General features: G+C 45.9%; 1 protein-coding gene across 1 annotated transcript in view; it reads left to right on the forward strand.

Moving 5' to 3' along the window:
• The first annotated feature begins 1,514 nt into the window (after positions 1 to 1,514).
• Positions 1,515 to 18,750, forward strand: part of FEZ1 (fasciculation and elongation protein zeta 1) — a 729,464-nt gene continuing 712,228 nt past the window's right edge. The window contains exon 1 of the mRNA XM_078682121.1: positions 1,515 to 1,600. The gene's annotated coding sequence lies outside the window, so the exon portion shown is untranslated. The remainder of the gene's footprint in view (positions 1,601 to 18,750) is intronic.

Below are 18,750 nucleotides of genomic sequence, written 5' to 3' on the forward strand. Positions count from 1 at the left end.
GTGGACCATTCCATCCTTTTGTCCGGTGTCAAGGCGACGGGCATGGGGGAACAGGTACTGACCTGGATAGGTTCCTTCCTGGCCAATCGCACTCAGGCAGTCCATCTTGCTGAATTCTCTGCCCTGCCTCGCAGGGTGAATTGCGGCGTTCCCCAGGGATCTGCCCTCTCCCCCCTCTTATTTAATCTTTACATTTTCCCCCTTATTTCTGCACTGCAACAACTGGAGGTCACAGTCTACAACTATGCTGATGACCTCCCACTCATTTTTAATTTCTCTTCCTCCCTATCCGGTGCCGCTAGCCTCCAGTCCGTCATGCTGTTTATCCGGGATTGGATGAATGCAAACCATCTTAAACTAAACCCGGATAAGACAGAACTGATTTTAACTGGAGGCAGTGGCAACCCCTGGTCTCCTTCATTTTGGCCCCTTCCCTTGGTTTACCCCCCACTCCCTCTTTTTCTGTCAAAACCCTTGGTATTACTCTCAATCAAGATTTGACCCTCCATTCTCACATCAGTTCTGTTGTTTCTTCTTGTTTTTTCACCCTGCGCATTATCAGGAAAGTATCCCGGTTCTTTTCCCCCTCTGCACTGAAACTTATAGTGATGGCCATGGTCTTATCCAAGATCGACCACGGGAACATTATTTATAATGGTGCTCCCGCCTACGCACTCCAGCGCCTCCAGCTGGTGCAGAACCAGGCTGCTCGCCTGGTACATGGCCTATCCAAATATCAACACTCTTCACCCCTTCTCATTGCACTTCACTGGCTCCCCATTAAACAACGTGCTCTATTCAAACTTGGCTGTCTCACCTTTCAAGCTCGGGCGGGCACTGCCCCTGCTTTTATCAACTCCACCATCGCTAATTACTGCCCCTCTAGAGCGTTGCGCTCCTCTTCTAAATCTTTATTAGTTATCCCCCGATTTAAGAAAAAAAGATCGGGAGGCCAGAAATTCTCGGTTCTAACACCTACCTTCTGGAACTCTCTCCCACCCCAGGTCAGACTTTCCCTCTCCTATCTTGAGTTTCGCAAAACTCTCAAAACTTTTCTGTTCCAACAAGCTTTCAGCCTATAGCCCCCTGCGTCCGTCTTAGCTCAAGAACCCTCTAGCGCCAAGAAACTGCACAGTGAACGCGCGCTTTATACATTTTTAAAAAATTCAAAATACAGTTCATGGGCTCCGTTAAAACCTTACTAGGCTAGGCAAAAAATCATTATATGGCCGGTTCCAGGGCTCTGTCATTAACAGGGGGTAATGTGGTGTTCCTTATCTCATCTTGTTTGCTTGGGGTGTATTAATTGAGTGTCTACTTTGACTCGGGTAAACGAGGCTCCCAGAACCGTCCAGGGCGCCCACGTTTCAGAAGTGTTCAGGGACCATCCCAACGGCAGGACCGCGCTGTATACAAATGCATCTACTCGTTGCTGCTGCCTCTGCCTGCCCTGCAGGCGCACCTCCCTCCTCCGAGCACTGACTACGCAGCGATAAATATTCATGAGCAGTGGAGGCGGGGCCGCGCCCCCAGCTCCTCTCTGACGGAGCCAGAGCTCGGAGAGAATGGGAGAGGGAGCCCAGCGCTGGAGCTGTTCATGGTAGGTGGCAGGGCGAGGCTATGCTGGACCGGGAGGGTTGAGGGAGGCTGCTGCTCTGGGCAATGGTCCCACGGATTGAAGATGCGATGCAGTGTCAGCAGGGCAGGGTCTGATGGCGTAAGTGGAAGGGCGAATGGAAAACGCTAGCTGCAGCAGCAGACTATGGTGGAAGTGTCAGGGGAGATCTGGCGCAGCAGCGCTCGGTGGTGGTTATGATAGCGATGGCTAATGTAGCAGGACTAGTGCGTGAGGCGGTGGCAGGATTGTGCGTTCGATGGTTTGGGAGGACGGTTGAGCAAGCTAGGGCTGCAGCCCCCGGGAGGCATGGCTCTGCGAGGATGGGAGGAGGGGCGGGGGACCATCGGCAGGGCTTTTGGGACCGAGCTCGGGCATCATGAATATGATGGTTTGCAAAAGCATGCGGCTCAGGTGGAAAGGGTCGGGGGGACAGACGAGGAAGGTTGAGGCGAGGTTGGCAGGGGCTCTCCTCTTCATCCCTCCATCAAAGAGTCAGGGTAACAAGATACTTTCTTGTACTGTACGTTCTCGAGTGCTTTTGCCAGCCCCTCCGCAGATCCCAAACCTATATGTGGATGGCGTAGTTATGTTTTTTGTTCCGGTGATTTCTATGACGTGGTTTGCCACCGTGGGGTCACATCAAAGCGCTTACTTACCGCATCTTTCATGTCGCTAAGGCATTCGGAGCCCTCGTCTGCAGTTCCTACTTCCGACCAGCGGCCAGGGAAGCATACATAGCCTTCCTCTACAGGGCGGAGGATGGAGACCCCTGTAACAGGGGTCGCGTCGCCGGTCTGGCACCTGCTTCCATCACAGCGGAGACTAGGTTGTAATGAAACTGAGACGTAGGGCGTAGTTTATCCTGCCCCGCAAGAGTCGAAATGTCTGACTGCTCCACCGTGTTAGGGCTATATTCTTGCATAGGGATTCAAGGGCATGCTCCATGCCCCGTGTATGCGTGCACCGAGGACGGAGGAGTAGTGACTGCTGGTGGAGTGCAGGACCTAGGTGCTTGTTTGACTCCGCACTGGTTTCCAGACCGGACGGGCCGAATGCCCTCTCTGCCCGTGCCACGGTTGTTTCCTAACAGAGACGGCAGCGCCCATTCATTCCCCATGCAACTGCTCGGCTTCTGCCCAGTGGGGTAAGAGGCCGCCACTCCCGCTCGTGACAGAGGGGTGGCAGCCCCCCAGGCTGTTGCTGCAATGGGTCGTCTTCTGCTGAGAGGGGTAGTGATACGGCTCCCCGCCCCCTCACTCACGGCTGGGCTCTGTGCGGAGGCTGGACGCGGTATTATCTCAGCCATTGTCTGATCCTTTCTTAGCCTCGGATACCGACAGCTACTCAAGGATTATCCTCTCGTTCACATCTTTTAATCTGATGCTAATAAAATAACGCCCCACCATTAAGTAGCCTTCCCAGCACAAGCATCTTCCTCTTGTCAGAGCCTTCCCTTAGCCCAAGCCTCACTCAGAACCTCCATTGTTGATTTGGGTGTTTTGTTGTTATTATTCCCCCCCGTGTCTGTCTACGAGGAGCAGGTGTTCGCCCTGCCTGCCGTGCTCTGGGCTTCCCCTACCACTACCAGCGTGATGACAGGGGGATGTGGGCATCCTCACTGGTCCTCGTGGGCCTGCGGCCTGTGTTTTCTCCCACAGTCAACGGGAGAACAGTGCTTAGACGCTGCTGCTGTGCAGCCTTCCCCTCACCAGTATGGTGAACGAGAGCAGCCTCCTGAAGGCTACATGGACGGAAAAAGAAGGGGGGGGGGGGTGTGGAGCAAAGAAAGAAAGCGATAGGAAGAAGACGAGGAGAGAGAGAGAAGCGAGGGCAGAGAGAAACGAAAAGCAAGGTGTGGGAGGGAAGAGACAGAAAAGAGTAGAGAGAGGAGAATCACCGAAAAAGAAGTAGGAGAGAGGAAGGGATAAGCAAAAGAGAAGAGACCGAAGGAGAGAATATATAAAGTGGGAACTGGAAAGAGTGGGTGATTGGAAGTGGAGGAAAATAGGTGTAGAGTTAGGAGAAATGAGAAATGAAATACTGGAACAGAGGAAGAAAGACGAGAGGCATAGTTTAAGAAGAGTGGAATTTCAAAAGGAAAGGGTGAAGGAGCTGACGAGACGAGTGAGGGAATAGTATGGGGTAAATATTCATGGAGAGAGGAGAGACTGTAAGACCAGAGACGTAGTAGAGGGGACAATGTTACAAGGTAAACAGGAGAGAATTGTGAATAAAGAAAAAGTGTAGGAGGAACAGAAGAGAAGAGGGGTGAGTTGTGAAAAGGAAAGAGCGTGAAGAGAAAGCGAAAAGAAGTAGACAGAAATGCGAAAATGTCTGTCTGAGGGACAGAATGACAACACCAGATGCAAGCATTCAGCGTGTTAGGGGAAGACGGATGGTAATATAATGACCCTTGGAAAGTATCCAAGATTGGGAGAATGTTGACTCAATCTAAAAGCTGTTTGTAGTGTGTGAATTAAAAAAAATATCTGAAAAGATTATTCCTGAGTGGGAGGCTGGGTAGACAGTGCCTATTCTCATGGTTTAGTCACAAAATGTACAATAACAGTAAAGTACTAGCCTTTGGAGCAGGCAGTATTCCTTTTTAATCTCAGATCTCCAATTTTACAAAACTTTTTGATCCTAGACAAATCATACTTTCCCTGTGCTTCTGTCGGTGCGTGCCGGTGGGAGCCACAGGCACTCATTTTTGAGGACTGGCACTTTTTCCTCGTCAGGCATTTCCAGAGAGCAAGAGAGTGCATGGTAAAGCAGGAGTTATACAGCACAGGCTGCACCAACACGGGTGAAAAATTAAGGACTACTACTGAAGTAAGTGTTATCATGCACAGCATTTACCATGAAGCACTGGAGCGTATCGAGTTCTGGGATGTGAGGCAGTGTGATCCCAGTCACTCTCCTGGATGTTGGTAAAATGCCTGGATGCATTGATGGGTGTGGTAATATATAAAGATGAATAGATGATTGTGTAGCTGGGAGTGTAAACAATGGTAAGCAAGTCAATGGATGGGTGAGTATTGTGGCAAAGCTGGGTGGATAAATGGTTGGTAGTGATTTGATTGATGATTGCATGAGTGTGGGTGGATGGATATGCACTTGGATGAAGGTGGATAGGAACGCATGGGGTTAGGTGTCTGGATGCAGTGGCGTAACTATAGCCCCCACAGCCCCTGTGGGGCTTGGGGGCCTGAGCTCTAGGGTGCCACTTCCGGCGCTGTGCACGGGGTCAACGGGCCCCTGGCCTAAGAGCTCCTGACTGGGTCCAGAGAATAGGGGGTCCCCTCCATGTGCTTTACAGGGGGGCCCTCTCAAGTTTCGTTACCCATGGGATGGATGCATAGGTGTGGGTAGATTTGTGAGACTGAAAGAATAAATAGTTGAGTGCATGGCAGGATATGTATGAGTAAAGAGGTGAATGGACAGATGACTGTGGGTGTAGAGAGGAATTTGCAGGTGTGAGTAGAAGGGTGCATGAGTCTAGTTGCAAGGAATAAATATACAGTAAAGCTTAAACTATAATAAAAATGCTTACACAAGTCGAGTGAATTCCCTTCATGGTTGCGCAGTGGAGCTGTTAAAATCAGTGCGTAGTTTAGATTTAACAGTTTCGTTTCATCTTCCTTGCTCCTACTTGATCTATTTGAAGAATTCTCAACATAGGTTTTATTTAACTAGATTTTGCCTTTCTTTGATTCATTTTTTGGTAGTTTACCTCCAGCAATGTACTTGGTCTAATACCTTATGCCTCTGTCCTAGTGATAATTTTACATTACAGAGTACCTTGCACCTTATCCTCTTTTGTCCACTGTACAAGTCTCCCAGACCTAGATACTTGCTCCCAATTTTAAAACCTTTATGTCCTTGTTCTCATTTAGAAGGTTATAGGTTTTTATTGTCTTTGGATTCAATGGGTACCTGCTGTTCAGTTTTTACCTTCATTAAAGGATCAATTGTAATCAGAAAGAGATATGGGTGAGGAGGACTGGTATGTAAATCCAATGAATTGTCCTTGTGAAATCAAATTAATTAGGGGGTGGTTGCTGTAATGTTTATTTATAAGAGTATTTTTTAGATAATATTTTTCTAGGTGCTTTATGGTGTGAATATGTATTATGCACTTTTATGACTTATATAAATTGAATAAAGCCTATTTGATTGATTGATTGAACTGCTATGATACAACTACATATATTTGTTTTTCAAAATAACTGCCTCATTTACACATATCTGCCGTACTAGTCTGAGAGGTGAATAGGAGTTGGTTCTTGGCTTAGCAAGGGTGTGTTTTGTACTGATGTTGTTTAGTTATGGTTATGAGCTGAGAGTGAAAGCCATCAAGGCAAAGATGGGAGTGCTGGAGAATGTATGATGTTATAATGCATGCCATTACAACGCGGTTATCACAACGCATATGCCATTACAATGCATTGCCATTACAACACAAACTTTTATCACACATATACCTTTACAATGAATTTCATTGTAATAGCCAATTCCAAAAACTTTATTTCGGTCATTACAGACCATAAAAAGTACACAATACAAATAGTGAAAAAGACAATTCTAAACATTTTTTTTTAAATTAGATCAATTAACTGTCTGTACCACCAATGGGAAAGGAGTAATACAATAATACTAAGGGTGGGCGTAGTGGGGCTACGCGAAGCTCGGCGAAGTGGGGTGGGTGCTACGCCCACCCACACACTTCGCGCAGCCCCACTACGCGCCGCCCGCCTCCCTCCTGCCCTCTTCTACAACCCTATTTTTCATATTACATACAGTAAAATAAAAGGAAAATAACTTACCTTGAATGCGGCGTCCCGGGGCTCCCACATCCTGTAGACACACCGACTTCTTCAAACGAATGCGCATGCGCGGGAGCCCGCGCATGCACATTCATTTGAAGACGTCGGCCATGACTTGAGGACTCTTGAGCTCTTCTGCACAGTCTCAGGATTTCAAGGTGGAGTTCAGCAAGGTTATATCAGGCCCAAATACGAGTTAGCCGCAAAGTCAAAGAGAAACAGTTTTAGAACAAAGAATAAATCAATGCACTGTATACCACTTATCTCTACTCTACTCCCATTACTTTATTTTAACTATAGCATTAGAGATTTAGGTAGAACGAACAAGGTTTAGTCAAAGCAGCAGCAGGTGCATTAATATGTAGTCACATGAAGCAGCCATCTTTAATACTAGTACGCAGAAGTGAAGATTTCCCAACAAGGAGAGAGTACGTCATACCACATGAGGGTGGCAGATGAATGCTCAAAGAAATTCCTGCGTTGCAGCGGCCATTTTAATGCATTTGTGTTACTGTTAGTAAAAGCACATAGGAAAGCTTCCCCTAGATACTAGAAATGTCGTGTGGTGCATTATTAATAAACAGAATATGTTGATTAGTACGTTATGTTATTTGAGAGGGTTGAGTACAAGCAAGTCTCTTTACGTGCGAAACCTTGCTCCATCACACTTACCAAGTCGACATGGCAGTACTCGAATGCACACAGGCTCTGCAATGGCAGGCCTGAGATACACTTTACAAGCAGCTTCTATGGGTGGCACAACCAGTGCTGCAAGCCCACCAGCAGCATTTGATTTACAAGCCCCGGGTACACATGGTGCACTGTACTAGGGTCTGACAAGTAAATCAAATAACCCAATCATGGAGTCACTAATCAATACATCAATTTAACATAGGGAGCACTTGCACTGTGGCACTGAATAACAGTGACACAATGCCCAAAACATCTAACCAGCAAAACATATCAAAAACAGAGGAGTCAATCAGTGAAAAAATGAAAGGGAGCCTCACGCCAATGGTACCAGGTCTAACACACTCTCATTTATATAAGAATAAAATATGACAGCTGAGTCAAAGTAATACATTTAGTTCAGTTTATCAAATATTAGAAAAGTATGTGCATCAATAGATTGCATAGGGTAATAAGACAATAGAAAGGTCCAGGTAAGTACCAAAAGATTAAGATTTCAGAAAAGGGATAATTGTGCCAGTTCAAGTGGTCCTCGAAGGAAGAGCCCACAACCCCAAATAGAATTTACGTCAGTTCAGGAAAGAAGCCTGATGAGTCTGCATCAGACAAGTTTAATTTGCTAGGTAAGGTCTGTAAAATCTCTGTTAGCAGCTCGTACTCAGCAGGCAATGCCGAACAGCAAATCGTCAGTCACTAACACCATTGCCATAATAATGTACGAGAGTAAGACAGAGAGAGCCAGCAGCTATCCATTAGGTCAGACTTTATTATATTCTTAGCGTTACCGGGGGTGACACTTCCCAGAGTCACCTCATCTGGTCAGATCACTCAGTCCATTGGCCAGTTCGTATGGAATGTATGTCAAGTGACGTAAAGAAGACATAATATGCAGAGAAATAGGCGGGACAATTACACAGTCCTTATGTGAAACGTTAGAAAAATGCTCCTTTAGCTAGAACATCGGAGAAAGTTCAAAAGGACAGTTTCCGAGGCAGATGTCCTGAAATGGTAACATAATTGTAGCAAAATTTTTCGTTCAATACATGTGAACTCAGTAAGGGAAAACACTGTTGGACATAATTGGTTATACTGGCGAAATTTCTCACAGACAGTGAGCTTAGCAAGGCAGAAAACTTTGTGAATGTATTTCAAGCCCATATTAATTTAGGCTAATATAACAAAGTATATGGAATTATAAGCATACATTCATAAAAGAACAAGAAGATGTCATGTTTTAGTATAATTTCTGATGCACTTAGGAACATTTAGTAGGATTACAAATAATATGTGTCAATATAGGGCACTTATACCTTTTTGTATGCACTAACATGTAAATACATTTAAAATAATACAATATTAATATAGTTTCGGACAAATTAGATTGTTATATAGGTGAAGTACATTCTCTAAGTTTTCACGGACGCATCATCAAATAGAAGTATGTAGCACCTACTTTTATTTTGTCATTTTCGGTGCACACGGTTACACACACAAAGCAGTAGATCTTAGTAAAATTTAATACCAAAATAAGGATTAATCATACTATTTGATAAATCTCATTAGTTATTCTTTCATAAAAATGACATTTAGAAATGATTAGAGGTAAAGTTTATAACATGAGAATTCATCGTTTACACTTTTCTAACACATATTAATAAAATATAGTTCCCTTTTCTTTAGTAAATCACAACCTATGTTACTTATATGTAACATCTAAACCACTCTTTTTCTGTATGCTTTTTTGATGCAGTAACTACATTTCTCTGTTTTTGTCATCTTCTCTATAACGTTTATTTGACACACATTTATTAATTCTTCTCTCAAAAAGTGTCATGTTCGGTTTCCCTTGTCATTAATGGTAAATGTGATTTTCCTCTTTAACAATTACCCTTTAGATGGCGAATCAAGCCAGCACTCTCTCATCTTTATCACGTCTGATGTCGCTTTATAGTTCTGTTTAATTTCAATCTAGATTGTTTTAGAGCCTTCATCTCATCGTGATTGCCACATTGTGTATCTTCTAACTATCTCATCTCTTTCTTTTCACTCCCCTTGTCTCTTTCTGTGTTAATATGCATTTGTAGATGTTAATAGAGCTAATTAGTATTAGTATGCAAGCTGCAGTTGTTAATGTGGGCTTCAAAATGTGTCCCACTAGTCCATTTCCCCTGAGGTTAGTAAAACATTTTCCCATTGAAGAAATGCTCCAGCAGTTCTTAATGTGCTCAAATCTTTTTCCAGGTGAGTAATGTTGGTTATATTCCCCTTCAAATCTTTACTTTTGTCAGGGATATACCTGCAACATTGTTGAACTTTCAGCATTTGGCAGATTCCACCTTCTTTTGCCAGAAGGACGTCTAACACAAGTCTATTTTGGAGCACCATAGATCTCATAGCAATCATTCAGTATCTATGACTAAGAACCCTTCCGCAGTATCAGTTGACACTTTGTCAAATACAGTAGAAAGTTTTAACATTTTGTGAGAATTTAGTATCACCCCAACTGACGGAATCATTGTACCAAATATATCTCCTCCAATTTCAGCAGCACTTTCACCTCTTTTGAATCTAGTATGTTTTACTTTATTGGCTTCATTCAGTTGATCCATACGATACATTTTTGGAAAAATATTCCCAAATGACAAGATCCATATCCCTGAAATACAGTAAATCCCTGTAAATGCAGAATCTATGCTTCCCAAGTATAATCTCCAACCACCATCAATTTGGAATGTGTGATCACATTAGCTGGAACCAATAAATATATTTCTGTATTCAGTTCTCCGCCATAATATGCAGAGCTTCTCTTAATATTGCCAGTCTAAAGCTTTAGCAGCTTGAGTTCCTGTCTTTGAAATACAGGTTCTCTAAAAACCCATGGTGGAACTTTCATGTGATCAGCAACTTTTCCCATGATATCTCTACATCTGTTCTCTATAGAATCTATTAATTCCTTTTCTACATTATGTAAATGGCAGGTTAGATTGTGTCAATGTGCATATGCAATGTCTAAGCTTTGAGTAGGTTGGAAAAAGTTACCCATCATTTTCGCAGTCTGAGTATCAGGCACACTTTTCAAATGCTTATGATAGGTACCAGGTCATAATTAGAATAATAATACTGAAGTTGTCCTTTGCCATAGAACCAACTAGTTAGTACACTACAAGAAATTCCATAAGTAGCAGGTAAGTGGCGGTAAGTCACTCCTTCTGAAATAGAAGTAGGTATTTGTAAACACACATTACAATTTCATGCATCCATGGTCTCCACATACTCATAGAGGAGCTTGGTGAAAACATTCAATGAAAAATCACTTGTAGATTGATCTCCATGTAAAGTCCTTTCAGTACTTTGTTATTATTATTTTCTAATGAAGATTTAGGAACATAAGTAGGTTTAGCTTTCTCTAAATACACATGATGCGGCAAATTCAGAATTATAAGGAATATGAAAAGAACTATAGAAAATGCAGCAAGAATACAGACACATATGTGTTTGGGTTTCACTGATATCGGCCTTGGATCCATTACTTTGGCAGCATCAATTTTTTGACTTTGTTAAAATTTGGATTATATGTTAGCAGCGTTTGCTGCAAAGGTGAAAATCAGGAATTCATTAAGGTTGCTTAAGATTTCCTATATCTCAGTTCATTTTTTCTCATAGCAATGTCGACTGAGTTCATATCATTTGAAATGTTTGTACTCTTGTTTCTCTAGTAATGACTTTGCATTTGTTGAATGTTCAAATCGAGTACAACAGTTTCTCAAGGTGGTTCATTGGAACTTGAATTGTTGAACAAAAAGGCATGATATGCTTTTTCCCAGTCATTCGATGCCAAGTAAATCCAATCTGGTTCAGCATATTTACGACTTGGTGCTCTTGCTCTCTTAGACTTTCTCACTGACGGTCGTTCATCATCGCTGTCACTTTGTTCTGACTAAGTAGAGACTTCTGTAATGGCTTGTGGTACTCGGCGTTCAGTTAGAATCCGTCTCAATCTGTCTGATATTTTGGGCCAACAGTCTCCTTTTATGACTTTCGTGTCAGCTGCACTGCTTCCTTCATTTTGGTCAATATCTCGTCTAGTGAGCTCTTCTTCATGTGCCCCTTCTGTACCTAAAAGAGCTGACTCTCTCTGACCCTTCTCGGAATTTGTGACAAAGCTCCGGTAACTGGAGCCCCCTGAAAATGTTTGGCTAACCTGAGAAGGATGTCTCACTGTAACCACTGGCACATTCAAAGCAGCAGTTGTGATTACCAGTATCACTTGGAATGCCCCAAGCCAACGAGTTTCCAGGCACGACTTGCGTACATGCTTCTTCACCAGGACCCAGTCTCCAGGACCGAGGTTGTGGCACTGCTCCTGAAGAGGTGAAGTTGCAGCTTCCTCAACCTGCTGAGACACAGAACATACCACATCAGCCAGTCCTTGACAGTAATCAAGCACCAAATCATCTGCTATGTTTACTAATTGGTTCGTAGGGACTGTAAGCTGCCTCATGGCTCTTGTCATGATAATTTCATGAGTCCCGTTCTTCTGTCTGGGATATTTCTCAAACTCATAAATACAAGAGGAAAATCATCAGGCCATTTCAAGGATGTTGAAGCACACACAGGATTGCCAACCTGGATTTTAATGTTTCGTTCGCCTGTTCTACTACACCTTCAGCTTCTGGACAGTAAGCACAGTGTAGTTTCTGATTGATTTACAATGCTGCATATAACATCTTTACGACCTCATTGTTAAAGTTAGTCCTTTGGTCTGGTTCCAAAGAAGTCAGAAATCCAAAACATGGTATGAGCTTCTACAACCGTAATTTTGCCACCGTCAAGCTGTCACTGCACTGGGTGGGGTAGGCTTCTACCCAGTGAGAAAAGACACATACATTTACAAGGATGTTTTTCAGAAAATTACAAGGAGGCATCTCAATAAAATCGAGTTGCATCCTGTTAAACAGTCCTCCAGGTCTTCCTACATGGTTCATTATAACTGGTGTTCTCTTGCTCACATTTTGTTGTTGACACACTATACATCGTTTGACACAAGGCTTCTGCTACTGCTCTGAATCTGGGGTTAATCCACATTTGTCAAAGAGCTGCATCATCGCATTCCTTCCAACATGTGCAGGGCAATCGTAGTGATGAGCCTTGGGGGACAGCAAGCTTTCCAGTAAGAATCTGTTTTTAACCATACCTCATCGTCTTGTCTTTGGGTGCAACCTGCTCTCACCCATCCCTTTCTCTCTGTATTTGAAACTTCATTTTGCAATGCCTTCACTTCCTCCCAAGTTCCTACAGTTGACAACAACAGTCTACATTTAGTGCCATCAGTGTTCTCTCGAGGAGTTCTCCATTGAAAGTGTAAGAATTTAGAGCACAGTAGCGTGCAGTCTCATACGTATAGTGGCTGCTGACTGTAAAATAATCATTGCCCTACCGATGGGCACTGCCCTTCACAACGGCAATTTGGGCAAGCAGTTGTAATGATAGCAGAAGGTTCCTTAAGCTTTCCCCATTTCTTATTGGGGATCCTGACAGTGTCATGAACCCACGCAGTGACCACAACTGCCCGAAGTCATGTACGATGCCAAACCCGTACTTACTGTTGGTGAAGAAGGTAACTTGCAATTTGTCAGATATATTGCCATGAAGCAACCAACTCAGTAACCTAGGCAGAGTATACACCCTGCAACCAAGAATCTTTAATCACCTCTGCAACTGTGCATACAGCATAAGCAGCTTTCAGATTTCCTCTGTGTGAGAAGTTGGCCTGGTATATGATGCTCACTAGTTCTAGTGATCACCTTGTACCATGCCAAGCAACCCTTATGGTGCAGGTTGTAAAGTCAACCTTATAGACAAGCTATCCTAGGGGTAGCATGGACTAAGCAGTCTTAGGCTAAACTCTGTAAAGGCATGTGAAGCAAGCTGTTTTACCATACACAATCCCTTGAATACCAAATGAAAGGACACCACACAGATATATATTGAAAATATATATAGATTTATTACTACAAATATCCCTGATACTCTTTATGAGCACAGAAGCAAATGCGTTAAAACAAAGCACAGTTTAAATACACAAAAGTTGCACAATTTTGGATGAGCCCTAGGGGCCACTTAAACCATATACTAAAATAGTGGTATAAGAACCACTATGGGGAAAGTGAAGAGGCCTAGGGCCTGGGGAATCGCTGGAGCTGTTCGGGACAAGCAGTGAAGAAGTCGGGAAAGGCCCGCGGGACTCGGGTGCAGTGCGGAAAGTGCACGCTTTACCAATGCAATGTCAATGGTGCGTAAAAGTTACAAAGTTAGTTAAAAAGGAACCTTCGAAGTGACCTAGAAGGATGAAACTTTAGACACAGACACTAGAGGTGTGTACCAGTGTGGGAACACCGGCGGAGCTGAGTTACCTCACCCACAGGAAGCGGGTGCATAGGGTCGAAGTAGTGTCGGGTTTCGTCACGCAGGTCGATGGTGCTTGGAGTTGAAGATGCTGCAGGCGACTCGATGTGAAGAGTTCCGGTGGATCCAAGGGTGGATCTGAAGAGGTGAAGACCTGAAAGCAGAGGGGACAATGTTCAAAGTCACTAGCCAGTGACTACCGTGGAACCAGAGTGGAACCAGGCGATGTTGGGTGCAAACAGGCGTTGTTGTGTAGCTTCTCTCTGCAGCCACGTGGACACGAGGGGTCGAAGACGTCCAGTAGTCGGTCACGAGCTGTCCCACGCAGGCTTCTCGCTGTTGGCGGTGTCGGCAACTTGATTGGAGCAAACAGGCCTTGGCTAATGCAAGCCACGCAGGAATCGAAAAAGACTTGTTACTCGGACCAGCAAGGTCAGAGCAGGTGCTCCTTTTTACAGGAGCGAGGGCAAGTCTGGAGCAACCAGACCCGCAGTGTAAATTGAAGGTTTCATTGCCAAGATGGCCGCTAGCCACGTGGCAAGTGGCCGGGATGGCGCGTCGAGTGGCACAGTGCAAAAGGGCCCCTCGCAGATCGTGGAGATGCTGGGGGGCTGATCTTCGGTGCAAGGGCTGCTCGAGGTTGGGGCTTCTCAAACCCCAAAGCACAGCATCGAGGGTGCCTCTGATGCTGCGCAGTCAGCTTCTCGGGGGTCTTTCAAGAGGTCCGGTCCCACGTCTCTCGGTGCCTCCACGGGTCCCTTCTTTGCAGGGACTGTGGATCGGGCGGTGAGAAGTCTGGGAGTCTGGGTCTTGTCAGGCTCTGGGCTCGGGCTCCGGCGGGAGGCGGCGGCAAAGCAGACGTCGAGTTGCTGGTTGGTGCCTGTGTTCACAGGGTGGTCACTCCTTGGCCACAAGGGAGATTCTCTTCCGTCTTCTGTGCAGCAGAATGTCGAAGTCCAGTCTTCTTCTGTATTTCAAGTTGATTCAGGATGATCTGAAGTCTCAGGACACAGCTCCCACTCTTATTCGAATCTGGGAGCCCGGATCACCTACTAGGTCCCTCCTCTGGGTGGAACCAGGAAGGGGGGTGGTTACACCCCCTTTCCTTTGTCCAGTTTCGCGCCAGGACTGGGGCTGGAAAGCCCCAGCACCAGTTTGAACTGGCCTATGCACAGGGACACCTTGTGTGCCCCAGGCATGTCTGATTCTATTCAGCCCTGTCCTACCCAATACACAAAATCCTGTCTGGAGTGGTGCTAGCGCCTCCCCAGGCAGGAAACCCTTTGTCCAAGCTGCCCTCGCTGGAAGGACTCCCAGCAGCAGGAGGTCAGACTTGTGTCTGTGGTGGCAGCATCCATTTTGGGATGCTAAGGCTCTGTTTAACTTTAACCGGGGTTCAGGCTAGGTACATGTCGTGTCCCTCTAGAAGGGTGGAATGCTACCCCCGTCACCAGAACTGGCGAGGGGGTAGTATTCCAATTCGTATGACACCTTACTCGACATGTTTTGATAAAGCCAAACCTAAGATAGCATTTAACCGCGAGGTTCATAATGCACTTAAGAGTATATGGTATGGCAATATCATGAAACAGCTAAAGGACATGGTTCCGAAAGCTGCAGACAGGCTCAGCTCATGCCAGAGCACCATCTCACATATTTCCAAGCACTCTGCCTCCAGGATTGATGAGGCCTTCCATAGGAGTGACTGATAGGAACATATGTGTCCATTTTAGGTTAGGTATGGGCATACTACACCTAAGTAAGGGGTGGGGACACCGACTTACCCCAGCTGAGTGATCAGCCAGTTCTGTCAAATATGGAGGCCAGGCCAGGGGTGGCACAATACATGCTGCAGCCCCTGGTAGGCCTTGGAAGCACCTATGCCCTGGGTACCTGGGTACACTGTTACAGGGGCCAATAAGGTGAACCAGTTCCAATTTCGTTATGCACCTAAAGTACATGGGTAACAATTTAGAGAGAGAACAGCAGGCTGTCGGTCTGATTAGCAGGCCCACAGCCACATTAAGTCATAAACCAGTGAAGCAAAAAGCAAAAATTTGGGGTGACCATAGGATAGCAGACCCTACTCTCCTACACAACCCCCCCCCAAACGCAGGGACATTAGACTAACCTTGACCAGTTGTGTCTTCATGTTCTAAGTGGAAGTACCTGGAGAGACCATCTGCATTACCATGGTCAGTCCCTGGGCGGTGCTCCACTGTAAAGTCCATCCCCTGTAGGGAAATGGACCACCTGAGCAGTTTGGGGTTTTCACCCTTCATCTGATTAAGCCATAAGAGGGGCTTATGGTCGGTCTGAATCTTGAAGTGAGTGCCAAACAAGTATGGTCTCAACTTCTTCAGGGCCCACACCACAGCAAAGGCCTCCCTCTCAATGGCTGACCAACGTTTCTCTCTGGGGGTCAGCCCTCTGCTAATGAAAGCAATGGGCTGGTCTTGACCATCTATATTAAGTTGTGAAAGCACAGCTCCCACTCCCAACTCAGAAGCATCTGTTTGGACAATAAACTCTCTTGAGTAGTCAGGACTCTTCAGGATAGGTGCAGAGCACATGGCCTTCTTCAGGTCATCAAATGCCTTTTGACAGTATTCTGTTCACTGAACCTTTTTGGGCATCTTCTTGGATGTCAGATCATTAAGAGGAGTCACAATGGACCCATAGTTCTTAACAAACTTCCTGTAGTACCCAGTCAGGCCCAAGAAAGCTCTGACCTGAGTCTGGGTAGTTGGAGGAGTCCAGTCCTTTATGGTCTGAATCTTACTCTCCAGTGGTTGAACTTGGCCTCCACCCACAAGGTGGCCCAAGTACACAACCTTACTCTGCCCTATCTGGCACTTCGTTGCCTTGATAGTGAGGCCTGCCTTTTGCAGAGCCTCTAGCACTTCCTTCAGGTGGACCAGGTGATCCTCCCAGGTGGAGCTAAAGACAGCAATATCATCCAGATATGCTGCACAAAAGTCACCCAACCCAGTAAGGACTTGATTCACCAACCTTTGGAAGGTGGCAGGGGCATTTTTCAAACCAACGGGCATCACCACAAACTGGTAATGCCCACTGGGGGTAGAAAATGCTGTCTTGGCTTTAGACTCCTCAGCTAACCTGATTTGCCAGTAGCCAGCTGTCAAGTCAAATGTGCTCAAAAACTTGGCAGAAGCCAATTTGTCTATGAGCTCATCTGCCCTTGGAATTGGGTGTGCATCTGTCCTGGTGACAGCATTGAGTCCTCTGTAGTCCACACAGAACCTCATCTCTCTCTTTCCATCTTTGGTGTGAGGTTTGGGGACCAGAACCACTGGGCTAGCCCAGGGGCTCTCTGAAGGCTCAATGACACCTAACTCCAGCATCTTTTGCACCTCAGCCTTGATACAGTCTCTGACATGGTCAGTCTGCCTGTAAATTTTGTTCTTTACAGGAAGACTATCACCAGTGTCCACCACATGGGTACACCAGTTAGTCTGACTGGGTGTCAGGGAGAACATATGTCGATATGACTGCAAAATCTGTCTGCAGTCATGTTGCTGATGTTCAGTGAGGCTGCCATCTAAGGCCACACCATCAACTGAGCCATCCTCAGGATTCTGAGTCAGCAGGTCTGGGAGAGGGTCACTCTCTTCCTCCTGCCCCGCATCTGTAGCCATGAGCAAGCCCATGTCTCTCCTGTCAACATATGCTTTCAGCCTGTTAACATGGAGCACCCTGTGGGGGCTCCTGGGAGTTCCAAGGTCTACCAAGTAGGTAACCTCTCCCTTTTTCTCAATGATGGTATGGGGTCCAGACCATCTGTCTTGGAGTGCTGCTGGGGCCACTGGCTCCAACACCCATACCTTCTGTCCAGGCTGGTACTCAGTCAGGACAGCCTTTTGGTCATGCCAGGCTTTCTGTAAGGCCTGGCTAGCCTCAAGGTTTTTGGAGGCCTTCTCCATATACTCAGCCATCCTGGAGCGGAGACCAAGTACATAGTCCACTATGTCTTGCTTGGGCTTTTTGAGAGGTAACTCCCATCCTTCCCTCACCAGACATAGGGGTCCTCTTACAGGATGTCCAAACAACAATTCAAAGGGGCTGAAGCCAACTCCTTTTTGTGGGACCTCTCTGTAAGCAAACAGAAGGCAGGGCAGAAGGATATCCCATCTTCGCCTGAGCTTCTCAGGTAATCCTTTGAACATGCCCTTTAGGGTCTTGTTGAATCTCTCAACAAGCCCATTGCATTGTGGATGATAGGGAGTGGTGAACTTATAGTTAACATCACATTCCTTCCACATAGCTGTCAAGTAACCTGACATGAAGTTTGCACCTCTATCAGATACTACCTCCTTAGGAAACCCCACTCTGGAGAAAACTCCAAGTAAGGCCCTGGCCACAACAGGAGCTGTTGTGGTCCTAAGTGGAATTGCCTCTGGGTACCTGGTGGCATGGTCCACCACCACCAGTATGAATCTGTGCCCAGATGCTGTAGGAGGATCCATTGGTCCAACAATGTCAATCCCCACTCTTTCAAAGGGCACCCCCGCCACAGGTAATGGTATTAGGGGGGCCTTTGTGGTACCACCTGCTTTGCCACTTGCTTGGCAGGTTACACAGGAGCGACAAAACTCCTTTGTATCTTCTGACATGTGAGGCCAGTGAAAGTGACAGACAAGTCTGTCCCATGTTTTGTTCTGGCCTAGGTGTCCTGCTAAGAGAATATCGTGTGCCAAGGTAAGAAGGAAGCCCCTAAATTGCAGAGGTATGACCAACCTCCTGGTTGTACCAGGCTTGGGGTCTCTACCCTCTGAATAAAGGAGCCCATCATCCCAATAAACCTTATGGGTACCTTGAGCATTCCCAGCAGCCTCAGCAGCAGCCTGCTGTCTGAGGGGTTCAAGAGAAGGACAGGATAACTGAGCCTGCCCCAAGTCTGCCCTAGAAGGTCCCCCTGTCCCCAGAAACTCAACCTGATCAGGTTCAAGCTCTATAGGGACAGTTCCTTCAGGGGTCTCAGAATCATCTTCCTGTGAAGGCTGATCCTCACTTGTAGGCATTTGGGAAGGCACAGCCTTTGCCCTCCTGTTCCTTGTCTTGGGAGGTACTTGGTCCATTGTTCCAGGATCCAAGACCTGAGGTTCAGAGAGGCACTTTTTGGCCTGTGACCTGGTCACAGCAAGGACATGTGATGATATCCCTAACATCTCTGCATGAGTCCTGTACTCA

This window comes from Lissotriton helveticus, chromosome 3_1 (genome assembly GCF_964261635.1).
Source record: "Lissotriton helveticus chromosome 3_1, aLisHel1.1, whole genome shotgun sequence".
In the NCBI taxonomy this organism is placed as follows: Eukaryota; Metazoa; Chordata; class Amphibia; order Caudata; family Salamandridae; genus Lissotriton; species Lissotriton helveticus.